Source organism: Rousettus aegyptiacus, unplaced genomic scaffold, assembly GCF_014176215.1.
Source record: "Rousettus aegyptiacus isolate mRouAeg1 unplaced genomic scaffold, mRouAeg1.p scaffold_m13_p_14, whole genome shotgun sequence".
In the NCBI taxonomy this organism is placed as follows: Eukaryota; Metazoa; Chordata; class Mammalia; order Chiroptera; family Pteropodidae; genus Rousettus; species Rousettus aegyptiacus.
Genome location: NW_023416289.1, coordinates 44,989,208 through 45,002,341, shown reverse-complemented (window position 1 = coordinate 45,002,341; position 13,134 = coordinate 44,989,208). Strand labels below are relative to the sequence as shown.

General features: G+C 46.6%; 1 pseudogene; it reads left to right on the top strand.

Moving 5' to 3' along the window:
• Positions 1–13,015: 13,015 nt before the first annotated feature.
• On the top strand, positions 13,016–13,134 carry LOC118611887 (annotated as a pseudogene).

Below are 13,134 nucleotides of genomic sequence, written 5' to 3'. Positions count from 1 at the left end.
GAGCCGCTCTTCCCCAGCTCCCTCCGCCTGCCTCCCTGCAGCTCGGACTCCCGGACAGCGTCTCTGGGAAAACAGCAGGAGCCAGACACCCTTCCAGGGGCCGCAGCCACGCTGACTTTAAGAGCAGCTTAACTCGCACAGTCCACCCCTTCCTCCCGGATCTCCTGGAGCGGGTGGGCGGGGCTTAGCGATTCTCTCTACTCAGCACCGTGGCACACCGATGCTCACCGGCATTTTAAACCGCGAGCCATGGACCCCAGAACCTGAGAACCCGCCCCGAGATGAAGAGGAAGCAGACTCTGCCATTGCTTCAAGAGTGACATGTGGGTCAGAATCCAGATGCCCTGGAATAAGCAAATAGGGAGGCTCAATTTCTTTCCATGTGGGACCGGACGTGGAAAGAGATCCTTCAGCACATGGCTAGAGATCCTTCTAGAACTTCCAAAGACAGACTTTAAGAGGCCCCGACACGGAACCTTAGGCCAATTATACAGTTGTATTAAGAACATGTATTTGGCAATTTCACAGACTTCATAAATGCCAGGTTTACATGGTAGGTTTAGGGGGCCGTTTGCTATGTATCTATTTCTGCGTAGTTTCTTCTTCAAGATGTTTCGTCATCCAACAATTCATTCACTCGGACATTGGGAATGGACACATTTGGTAGGAGAATGAAAGGCAGGTTGCCTGTTCCATGTCTACTTTTCTTTCCCTTTCGTTTCAGGGTTGTCTGAAGGTGAATGTCACCCAGACACTGGAGGGATTGTGGGAGCTGCACGTATTTCACAAGGACGAGGAGGTAGATGGGTTTCCCATCTGTAAATATACGAAAGACAAGGAGGCAGGGAGAGAAACAGGCAGGCCCACGAGACAAATCGGACTGACTGTGGAATTGGACGACAGTGGTTGGCCTGAGGACGTATTTCTTTCAATACAATTTGATTCACAGCACTGTGAGAATTTCAGGAAGGACTTGGGTATTTTGACACGCTTGGAAGTTTGATGCTTTGGCTCCTGCTTCCTCAGCCTTTTATTTCTGGCAGGGGGAGGCCGGAGCCCGCAGCCTCTCACTGGTGGGTGTCACAAGGCAAGGAGGGCAGGAAAGGGGGGCGGGAAGACAGTGGCACTCTGGTAGATGTTCAAGGACTGGTTCCCTAGGAAGAGGATGAGCCCCAATGTGTAGTGTTTGCCAATTTCCATGGTGTTAAGTACTCCCACTATGGCTGAGTTCAAGGCATCAATGTGAGGTCACCAAACTCAGAGTTGGAAAGAGATGTGTGCCATCTGCTCTTGAGCCATTGAGAGCTGGTTCCAGGTCCCCAGAGCAGGGTGCAGTGTCAGGAGGAAGGCACAATGTGAGGAGAGGTTGGGAGGCATCCGATCATGGTTCTGGGCTCAGGCCAGGAGAGGCTCCCACAGCCTGGACCCACTGCGATTACTAGGGCCCACAGAGATGGCTTACTCACCACACCACCTGGCCATCTCTCATGGGCCTGAGCCATGCTGGGCTCTGTGACATTAGACCTAGGAGTGATTCAGAGTTCAGTATGGGACACAAAGGATAGATAGAGGAGGGTGGCCCATGTTGGGGGTGCAGGATGAGGGATTCAGACAAAATTCACAGGGGATGGACGGGGGGAGGTGACATTGTGGTGTCGGTCACCTGGGCCAGCCTCCTGAACCCAATTCTCCAGCCTTCACCGGGGGACGTCAAAGGGGATACTTCCCCAAGCGACAGGGCGAGTGGGGACTGAAGGAAGGGGCCAGAAGCCTCCCTCGTCCTGTCAGGCCCTCTGTTCTCCCCTTCCCCATGCCCTGCAACTCCAAGTCCCCTGTCCCTGGCCTCCCTCAGAGTGAAAATGATTAAAATGTTGAATCCCGCTTCAAGTCTGGGTGATTTTTTTTTTTTTTTATTTCCTCGCAAAGGCAGACAGGAAAGGGGGAAAAAGGATAGCTCATCCCTCCCCCCTCCCAGCTCCTCTGTCTCTGGAGCCAGGGGTCCGTGCATGTGCTTCCTCTAGCTGGTCACCATCCTTTCTTGCCATCTCCCTAGAGCCCACGAAGCAGGGGCCTGGGCTCCAAAGGGCCAACTTCCGCCCGCCATGACCTACCCCCGTCTGCGGGGAGACGGCGATCACGCTTTCTGCCTCAGTGGCCCTCTAATCCTCCGCCTCTCTCCCTGCCTTCGTCCATCTGTCTCTGTCCATCCCACGTCCCTGGGTCACTCTGTGTCTCAGCGTTTCTCTCCACTCTCTTTTTCTCTCTGTCTCTCTTCCCCAGGACCGTCCCTCAGACTTTCCAGACAGACCTCCGTTTCTCTTTGCCGGGTTTTTGTCTTTTTTCTTCTTCCCCCTTCTTCTCATTTCCTTTGCCTGTGACTTTCTATTTCTCCCAGTCTTCAGTCAGCTTTCTCTGCTCCTGTCCCTCAGTCATGGAGTCCCAGGTTAAGATTTTTGTGTGTTGGGGGGGTGGGGGCAGGGTAGTTGAACACTGATGGGGTCAGACAGACTAGTGGTCCGAGCCTGGAGCAGCCACTCTGGTCACGTGACCTTGGGCGGTTCATTGCTCCCTGCCTCAGTTTCCCCACACGGGGTATCAAGAGGACCCACTTTAAGAGAATCGAATAAGACTATTTAGTGTATGAAGTAGGTGGTCTTAAGGACTGGTTCATACTAAGAGCCCGAGATCCATTTATTTTGTGTGCGTGTGGTACAATACACGTTCTACAAAACTGACCATTTTTACCATTTTATTTGATTTTCTTTTCAATTTTTGCCACTTTAAAGTATGTCATTCAGTGGTATTAAGCACATTCAGTGAATTAACCAGACACAAAAGGCCACCTATTGTGTGATTCTCTTTCTATAAAACGTCCAGAAGAGGCAAATCCATGGAGGCGGAAAGCAGATTAGTGGTTGCCAGGGGCAGGGCGTGGGGGATGAATGGGGAGGGGTGACTAATGGCCCAGGACTTTTCTTTGGGGACTACGTAGGGACCCAACGCTTCTACCCCTAAGTCCATACCACAAAGAACTGAAAACAGGTACTAAAACAAACACTCGTACGCTCGTGCCCATGGCGGTGCTGTTCTCAGTAACCAAACGTGGAAATAACCCAGCCGTCTCCCGCGTGATGCACGGATAAACAGAGAGTGGTCCATCCTCACGGCGGGTACCACTCAGCCTCGGAGAGGAAGGAAGTTCTGAAGCCCGCTACGACACGGGTGCACCTCGAAGACGCCGATGAATATTGATCTTAAACTCATCTCTTTGTTCACTGAACTTACGCATATGACGTTCGTGGCAGCTTTATTCGTAATGGCCCCAGACGGGGAACTATCCGAATGTCTCTCAACATGTGAATGGGTAAACGAAGTGGTGTGCGTGCAGATAATGGAATATCCATGGGCAGTAAAAAGCAAGGAACGCCTGGCATATATAACGACACAGGTGACTAGCGACAATGAGGGAAGACGTCAGACTCAAAGCAGCACATATGGCATGACTCCACTGACGCGAAACTCTAGGAAAGGTCACATCATAGTAGCAGAAAGCGACAGGCAGTTGGCAGGAGCTGGGGAGCTGCAGACAGGATTCACTGCAAAGGAACCGGGGGGTGCCCTTTGGGGGAGCTAGAAATGTTTTATCTCTTGATTAGGGTGGTGGTTCTGTGACTGTCTACAAGTGCCCAAACTCACAAAACTGGACTCCTAAACTGGGTGGATTTTAAAGTATATATGTGAACCTCAACAAATCAGATAGAAAAGCAAAGAAAGAAGGAAAGGTTTACTGAGCACGTACTGTTTGCCGGACACTGGTGAAAGCGGTTCTGACTCTTAATTCTCAGATGGACCGAGGAGGCAGCCGCTTTCTATTATCCCCATTTCACAGATGAGGAAACCGAGGCGGGGCGAGGTCAGGTGACCTGCCCAAGGTCCCACAGCTGGGAGAAGGTAGAACTGGGATTTCTACTGATCCTGTTGGGCCTTTCTCCCCTCCCCCATCTCTGGTCCCGCAGCTCCTGCTCTCTCCTCCCCGTTTCTTCCTTCCTCCCTTGGCACTCAGGCCTGAGTATTTCTCTGTTCTCTTTTCCTCTCTCCATCTCTCCCCTCGCCTCCTTGTCCCGTCCCCCCTCCAGTCCCCACTGATCTGATCCCCTCCCTGGCTGTTTCCGGGACTAATTTAGCAAATGTTCCAATCCTCTTACAGACGGCCCAGCCTCAGCAGAACTGCAGGGCGATCAGCGGGGATTAGGTTCAGGCTCCCAGCCCCCCAGGGAGGGCACTTCACTGGAGACAACCGAGTTTTAACTAAGTGGTGCCCTCCCCGCTGATATCCCCTCCATATGAAATCAGGCCTGGGACACGCAGCAATAATAAAACCACAGCCAAGGTCCCCAGCCAGTGCTTCCCTCTGCCTCCCCTTTGCTGAATCTTCATTCCATGCTCATGAGGCAGGGCCACCCCCTCTCCCTTGTTTTGTAGATCAAGAGATGTTAAACAACTTCCCCAAGACCAACAGGATCTGATTCCAGTCTCCCAGTGAGGCTTAGATTAAAGATGAAGAAACAAGAGGATGGGAGAGGAGACTTAAAAGGCCCTGGGGGCCACACGCAGCCTTCCAGCGAAAATCCTGCTTGGTGACTTCAAAGACGATACTTTCAACCCCTTCAAAACGTGGAGGAGATGAGAGAGGGCGTGAGAAACCAAGGGGGTGGAGAACTGAGGGAAAAATGCATTCCAAGAAGGAGGAAAAGAAAACAAGGCCCAGGAAGAGATTAGGTAGCGAGGCAATGATAAGACAGATGTCAGGGGTGGGGGTTGGGCAAGGTATTACTTCTTCCTTAAGTATGTGAGATTTCACCCGTGAAGCATCTAGGCCTGGAGTTCTCTGTAAGAAAGTTAATTATGTACTCAATTTATTTACCAGATGTAGAATTGTTTGTTTTTTAAACTCTTCCGAGAGTGGTATTTCTCCAGGAATTTGTCCATCTCCTCTAAATTGTCGACTTTGTTGGCATACATCGGTTCATTACATTCCAGTTTGTTGATAGCACTAAATGATGTATCAGAGATCAGATAAGAAGAAAGACTAAACTCAACCATTTTAACCACCACCTCAAGAAGTTAGGAGAGAAGGAAGAAATAATAAAGATGAGAGCAGAAACAAATAAAATAAAATAAAAAATGTACCATAGGAAGGAAAAAAACGACAAAGACATGCATGCTTTGTTAAAAACTAACAATATCAATAGCTCCCAAAAACACAAAGAAAAAGAGAGAGCCACCATCAAGGATGAAAAAGAGGGACTTGCTAAAGACCCTTCCCTAAAGATATTAATGATCCTAAGAGGATATTATGAGCAATTTTATGCCAAGAAATTTGAAATTTGAAATGACAAATTCCTAGCAAAATACAACGTACCAAAGCAAGCACACGCACACAAAAAAGAAAATAGTCCTATTAAAGAAGAGTAATCCATAATTAAAATTCTTCACACAAAGAACGTTCCATGCCCATTCAGCTTCATCAACGAATTCCACATAGCAATTAAGAAGGAAATTGCACTGACTGACCTTACACAAACTTCCAGAGATTTGAAAGAGTGAAAACATTTTTGTTTCATTTCATGAGGCCTGCATAACCTTCCTATCATAAACCTGGTAGGAACATTAAAATAGAAGAAAATTATAGTCATGAAGTCAGATATCAAAGTCCTAAACAAAATATTATCAAGTAGAATCCAGCATGTATCATGAGGATAATTCATTCTTACCAAGTTGAGTTTATTTCAGGTATAATATCTCAGAAATTCAAGAACGGTCTAATATTCAAAAATCAAGGAAGGTAATTAGCCACATTAATATAAGAAAGAGAAGATCACAGTATCTCCACATACATAGGGGAGGCATTCGATAAAACTCAAAATCCATTTTTGATTAAAAATAAACTCTTAGAAATGAAAGAGAAGTGAATTTTTTAATTTGATAAGGAGTATCTGCAGGGTAATCCTACAGAAAACATTATGCTCGATGTTGAAATGATGAAACTTTCCTTTGGTTACTGGGAATGAGACAGGACTGCTTAGTGATCATCACTTCTCTTTAACATTGTACCAAAGGTCCATGCAATAAGGAATAAAAGACGCAATCAAGAAAGTAAAGGAAATAAAGGGTATAATGGTTTAGGAAGGAAAGGAGGGAGGGAGGAAAGAGGAGAGAGAGAGAAAGAGAGAGAGAGAGAGAGAGAGAGAGAGAGAGAGCTATCATTATTTGCAGATGACATGACTGTTTAAATAGGAAACCTAAAAGAATCTATAGATAATCATTTCGAATTAATATGAGAATTTCACGAGGTCACTGGATACAAGTCAACAGAACAAAACCAGATTATTTTTCTACGCTCCAGCCACAAACAATTAGGAAACAAATTTGAAAACACCGACACAATTTACAATCATGTCAAATACTTTAGGGGGAAAAAAAAATCTAACAAAATCTGTGTATGATCTGTACACAGAAAGCTACACTATAACAGAAAAAAAGATTTAAAGTAGATCATAACGAATGGAAAAGGCGTTCAACTTTGTTGGTCATCAGGAAAACATAAAATCAAGCCACAATAATCTTCTGCTGTCCACCCATCAACGTGGCTAAAATTAAAAGACAGACAACGCCAAGTTTTGGCGAGGATGTGGAGTAAAATCACTTTGGAGATCTATTAACCATTATCTACTCAATTTGAGCAAAATGCCTCCTGTATGACCCAGAAATTCCACTCCTATGTGTGTCAGAAGACATGCCCAAGAATGTTCTAGCATCGTTGCTGGTAATATCCCAGCACTGGAACCAACCCAGCTGCCCATGGAGCTGAGGCCGTTTAAACGCGCATGCTATATCATGCAGGGGCGAGCGACAGGGACTCAGAACGCACACAGACCATTGCTGAGGCCACTGGGCTGACCGTCGCAAACGGCAATGAACAGAAGAAAGCAGACGCCGAGGAGGACACACTCCGCCCATGTTCACCTCGTGACAGCAAATCGATATGTGCATTTTTCTCAACCAACGGTATACTTCGGTGAAATCTTTCTTTATTTTCTAAAAACCGCTTCCTTGCCCAAGTTGCTAAAGCCCATCCCCTAGGAAGGACAAAAAGAGACACAGACAGAGGAGATGTCCTTCCAGAGGCAACCTGAGGAGCCAGGGGAGAAGATGCTTTGTTCCCAGGGGAAGCAAATGTGGTCCAGAGAAACTGGAAGAAAAGGAACAGGTTTTCTAAAGAGAGAACAGACCTAATTTCATTTGATATACATTCGCATCGTTAATAACTGTGCTGTGGGAACTTCGTAATGAGTGCCGTAAAAACTCTCCCAGCCCACAGTTGCCCGCCTGTGGGGTTATCGTACTAGCTTCTCATGTGTTCTCTTAGATACAGGCATACGGGGGCAAAACAGCGCCAATGTTGTCCTTCAGAGCTACTACGCTTTCCTTCCTTTCTATTTTCCTGCCTCTCGAGCTTGGTTCAAGAAACCTCTGTTGTCAGAACCGGCTGGGATAGAGATAGATAAAGAGATAGACAGGTGGACAGTGTCAGGACATGTGGATGGATGGTCGCGTCCATGGACAGACGCGTACATAGTCTGAAAAATGGAAGTAGATAATTTGGGAGCAGGAGGGAAGATCGTGGTGGGCATGAAAGTAGAGAATGTATATGGAATGGAGCGATAGGGTCCCTAGAGGCTTCTAGGGGATAGAGAGCAGTGTCCTGTCCACCCAGCCTGTTGTCCCCGTGGAGGACAGGTGATCATAGTTTCTCACAGCAGAGGGAGGACAATGGGTTGGGAGGCTGCAGTCAGCTGAGACCTTGGCTAATAATTATAAAGCACTTAGAAGAATGCCTGGCACGTAAGAAAAATGTTTGAGTCTTTCCCTCTCCCCCTCCCTCCCTTTGTCCCCCTCCCTCTCTCCCTCCCATGACCTTTAATATGCTTTTTTGTTAGCCTCCCCTATTTCTGCATCTGTCTGTCTTTCCTACCTCTTATCTAGCTTTCATTTTCTAATTCTCAAACACGTTCTCCCTCTTTCCCTCCCTTTTCTTCTCTCTCTCTCCACCCTCTCGCGGTCTTACATGTATAATTTTTGTTTGTTTGCCTCTATTTCTCTATCTATCTGTCTTCCTACCTCTCCCTCTCTTTCATCTTCTCTCTCCCTTTGTGGTCTGGGGACACTATCTCTCCTCCAGGCCCTGGGCTATCTGGCCCTGGTTCATCCCTCCATCCAAGGCCAGGGGTAGGGGTGAGGGGCGGCCGAAGGGGGCTGTCACTTCGAACAGTGGTTTTCAAAGTGTGTCCCACCTCCCTGTTCAGACTGACAGAATCAGCATCTCCTGGGAACCTGGACCCCACCCTGGACCTAGTGAATCAGAAACTCTGGGGGTAAGGCCCCATAATCTGAGTTTTAACAAGTCTTCAGGGGATTCTGACGCCTCCTAGAATTTGAAAATTGTGGGCTGTGAGGTGCTAGGGAGGAAGGCTGATTTTCCCAGGGTGGAGGCCAGGCAGAGCTCCAGTGACTTTGCCCGAGGACACAAACCCTGGAGACAAGGGTGGGTTCTCCCCACTGCTGTGACAGAGGACAGATGTCGGCTCCCAGGTGGGTGGGGGCAGACAATTCAATTGTCTGGGTGGGGAAAACCAGGCCTGGCTGGGGAGAATGACATGGCCCAAGGTCAGGCAGCTGACAACTGATAAGGGCGGCAGAGGTTTCCAGTTCTCATTGAGGTCAAGGGAGTTTCCTAAATACAAGAGAAAAGCCGTCCCTGACCTCCGGGCACCGGCCTGGCAAGGACGGCCAAGCCTCGGTGCCCTCCCGCAGGGTGTGGAGGGACACAAGACACAAAGGGACGAGGTCAGTCGTGTAATCACGTCCAAACGAACACGGAAAGAAACACAAACCATGGAAGAAACCAACGTCCCCCATCCAGACTGACACAAGTGACACTTTCTATATAAATCACCATCTAGCCTCTTTCCATCCTCCTCACCTTCTAGATAAGATACCCAAGCATGGAATTACCCCTACTTTTTGACAACAAATAAACCGGAACAAAGTTACTTTTCTTTCTTTTTTTTTTTTAAATTGTGATAAACTATAGGGATCATAAAGTTTACCATTTTCGCCCTTTTGACGAAAGTGCACAGTTCAGTGGCATTACAAAGCCATGCCGTTCACAGTGCCGTGCGGTCATCGTCCTCGTCCTTGTCCTTTCCAGGGCTTTCTCCATCATCCCACGTTGAAACTCTGTGCCCACTAAACAGTGATTCCCTCCCTTCCCTCCTCCCCCGAATCACTGGTCACCGCAAATCTACTCTCTGTCTCTAAGGGTTTGCCTATTCTAGATAGTTCATAAGAGTGGAATCATGCAATATCTGTCATTTTTTGGTCTGGCTTATTTCATTTAGTGTAACTTTCTAGGTTTATGAACCTCCTTCCCATTTTTTAAATAATTTTAAAAATTTTTTAAATTATAGTGGGCATACAACATTTTATTAGTGTCAGGTGTACAAAGTACTCATTAGACATTTATGTAACTTACACAGCGGTCCCCAGGTGAAGCCAGTACCCATCTGACACCATTCATAGTTCTTACAATATTACTGACTATGTTCCTTCTGCTGTACTTTACATCCCCGGGGCTATTTTGTAACTACCCATTTGTACTTCTCAATCCCTTCACTTTTTTCATTCTCCCAAACCCTCTCCCCTCTGGCCACCATCCAAATGTTCTCTGGGTCTGAGTTTCTTCGTTTTGTTTGTTTTGTTCTTTAGATTCCAGGTGTAAGTGAAATCATGTGGAATTTGTCTTTCTCTGTCTCACTCCACTCAGCACAGTACCCTCCAGGTTCATCCATGTTGTTGCAGATGGCAAGATTTCATTCTCTTTTTTAATGGCTGAGTAATATTCCATTGTATATGTATACTTCTTCTTTATCCATCCGCCCATCGATGGACACTCAGAATGCCTTCATATCTTGGCTACTGTAAATAATGCTGTAATGAACATATAGATTCGCACGCCCCTCCAAAGCAGTGTTTTGGGTTTCTTGGGATAAATACCCAGAAGTGGGATGACTGGGTCCTTCTTTGTCTCTTTTTATAGCCTTTGTTTTAAAGTTTACTTTGTCTGGCATAAGTATTGATACCCTGGCTCTTTTGTTTATTTCCATTTTCATAAAACATCTTTTCTCATCCCTTTACTTTCGGTCTGTATATCTTTCGATCTGAAGTGACTCTTTTGTAGGTAATATACGTAAGGGTCTTGTTTCTTATCCATTTAGCCACACTAACTTTTAATTGGAGTGTTTAATTCATTTATATTTGAAGTAAGTATTGATAGATATGTAGTTATTGCTATTTTATTATTCATATGTTTTTATCTTTTTTTCTTCTTCCTCTTCTTAAAAAAGTCCCTCTAATATTTCCCATGATACTGGTTTGATAGTGACAAATTCCTTTAGCTTTTTCTTGTCTGGGAAGCTCTTTACCTGTTCTTCGATTCTAAATGATAGCTTTGTTGGGTAGAGCAATCCTGGTTATCAGTCCTTGCTTTTCATCATTTTGAATATTTCCTACCATTCTCTTCTGGCCTGCAAAGTTTCTGTTGAAAAATCAGCTGACAGTATTATGAGAGCTCACTTGCAGGTAACTAACTATTTTTCTCTTGCTGCTTTTAAGATTCTCTCTTTGCCTTTAACATGGGCCTCTTTGGGTCCATCTTGTTTGGGACTCTACACTTTCTGGATTTATATATCTATTTCCTTTGCCAGGTTAAAGAAGTTTCCCATAATTATTTCTTGAAATAGGTATTTAATTCCTTACTCCCTCTCTTCTCCCCCTGGTATCCCTATAATACAAATGTTGGTAAACTTGATGTTGTCCCAGAAGCCCTTTAAACTATTCTCATTTTTTTTTGGCGGGGAGGGGGATTCTTTTTTCTTGTTACTGCTCTAATTGGGTGTTTTCTGCTACTTTATCTTCTAAATCACTGATTTGATCCACTGCGTCATTTAATCTACTGTTGAGTCCTCCTAAAGTATACTTCATTTTGGTTACTATATTCTTCATTTCTGACTGGTTCTTTTTCATGTCTTCCATCTCTTTGTTAAAGTTCTCACTGAGTTCATCTACTCTTCCCCTAAGTTCATTGAGTATCCTTATAGCCAGTGTTTTGAACTCTACATCTGGTAGGTTGTCTGTCTCCAATTTATTTAGTTCTTTTTCTAGAGCTTTGTTTTGTACTTTCTCTGTCTCCCAATACTGGCTACCTCCCTGTGTTTGTTTCTATGTATTAGGTAGGGCTGTTATATCTCCTGGTCTTAGTAGAATTGCCTTATGTAGTATGTGTCCTTTGAGGCCTGGTGGCACAATCCCCCTGGTCACCTGAGCCGGGTGCTCCAGGTGTGTCCTTTATATGGGTTGTGTGTGACTTCTTGTTGTAGTTGAGCTTTGGTTGCTGAAAACTCAGATATAGCAGCCACCTGCGTGTTTACACGTCAATGGGAGGGATTGACCCTCGGGCTGACTGGTCGTGAGGACTAGCCAGTGACTACAGTGGAGGAGCTGCTGTACAAGGCTGACCCTACAGAGCAGAACTCATTTTAGCAGGGCTCTGGTGCCTGACCAGTCTGCCCTTTGGGTATGTCATCCTCGAATATGGCCCAGGTTGTGCTCTGGCCCAGACTGAAGCTGGCCACAGGACAGGCTGGTCCCAGGGCCTCCTGCGAAAGGCTCTGCTGGAGGTCAAGTTCAGCTGCAGCCTGCGCCCTTCCTTGGGCCACCTGGCATGAGCCACCAAGCAATCCATAGATGGCCACTACCTGTGCTGGGCTTGGATGTGCCTCTAGAGGCCAAGCTGCTAACTGAGGCCAGCTGCTGCTAGGGTTTGCCTTGGGGCTGCTCAGCAACAGGGCACGCCAAGGCCAGATGCTGCTTGTTTAGGTTTTGCAAACATTTGAAAGATTTTAGGAAAGTCCATGGCATGAGACAAGACAGGCTATTTGTATGGAAAAGCCACTGGAAGTGGCTTGGGAGGGTCCACAAGTTGGGTGGGGCGGGGTATCAGGGAATCACCTGGGTGGAGCGACCTGTGCTGCCAGGTTGATGGAGACTCAGATATGGCAGCCACCTGCATCTGCTTGCCGGGAGAGAGGAGGGCTCAACAAAGGAATAACACCCTCTACCGGCACTTCTGTCTGGAAGAAAGCCACCCCTCCAGTGCTCTCCCTGAAGCCAAGCAAATCAGTTCCTCCCCGTGTATCGTGGCACCTTTCGAGCAGCTGCCCCAGCGCTGGAACTCAGAATGAGTGAGTCTGTCAGCATGTAAGTACATGTGCAGGCCCTTTCAAAGGAATGTCTGCAACTCCAGCAGCCCTTCATCTCACTCGACCACAATCTCTGCTGGTTTCCACAGCCAGAAGTTGTGGGGACCTCTCTTCCTGGCACTGGAACTCTGGGTTTGGGAGCCTGGTGTGGGATTGGGACCCCTTGCTCTTCTAGGAGGACCTCTGAATCCGAGATATTTCTCCCGATTCTCAACTGCCACACGTGGATGTGGGACTAGCCCCTTCCATGTCTCTGCCCCCTCTTACCGGTCTTGAGGCGACCTCTTCTGTGTGTCCCTGGTTGTAGGATATCTGTTCAGCTAGACTTCAGGCGACTCTCAATGGTAGCTGTTCTGTAGTTTAGTTGTAATTTTGATGTGGTTGTGAGAGGAGGCGCGCACAGCATTTACCTAATCTGCCATGTTGACCGGAAGCCTCCCTTTCTCTTTTTTAAAGCTGAATGATACTCCATTGTAGGGATGGACCACATTCTGTTTCTCCACTCATCCATCAAAGGACACTTACATTGTTTCCACTCTTTGTCTATTGTAAACAATGCTGCTATGAATATGACTGTATAATATTTCTTTATATCCCTGATTACAATACGTTTGGGTGTAAAAGTCAATCTTTAAGTCTATGGCCATGCTACCCTGAACAAGCCCAATTCCATCTGATCTTGAAAGCTAAGAAGAGTTAGGCCTGGTTAGTACTTGGATGGGAGACCACCTAGAAAGACCAGGTTTCAAAGGCA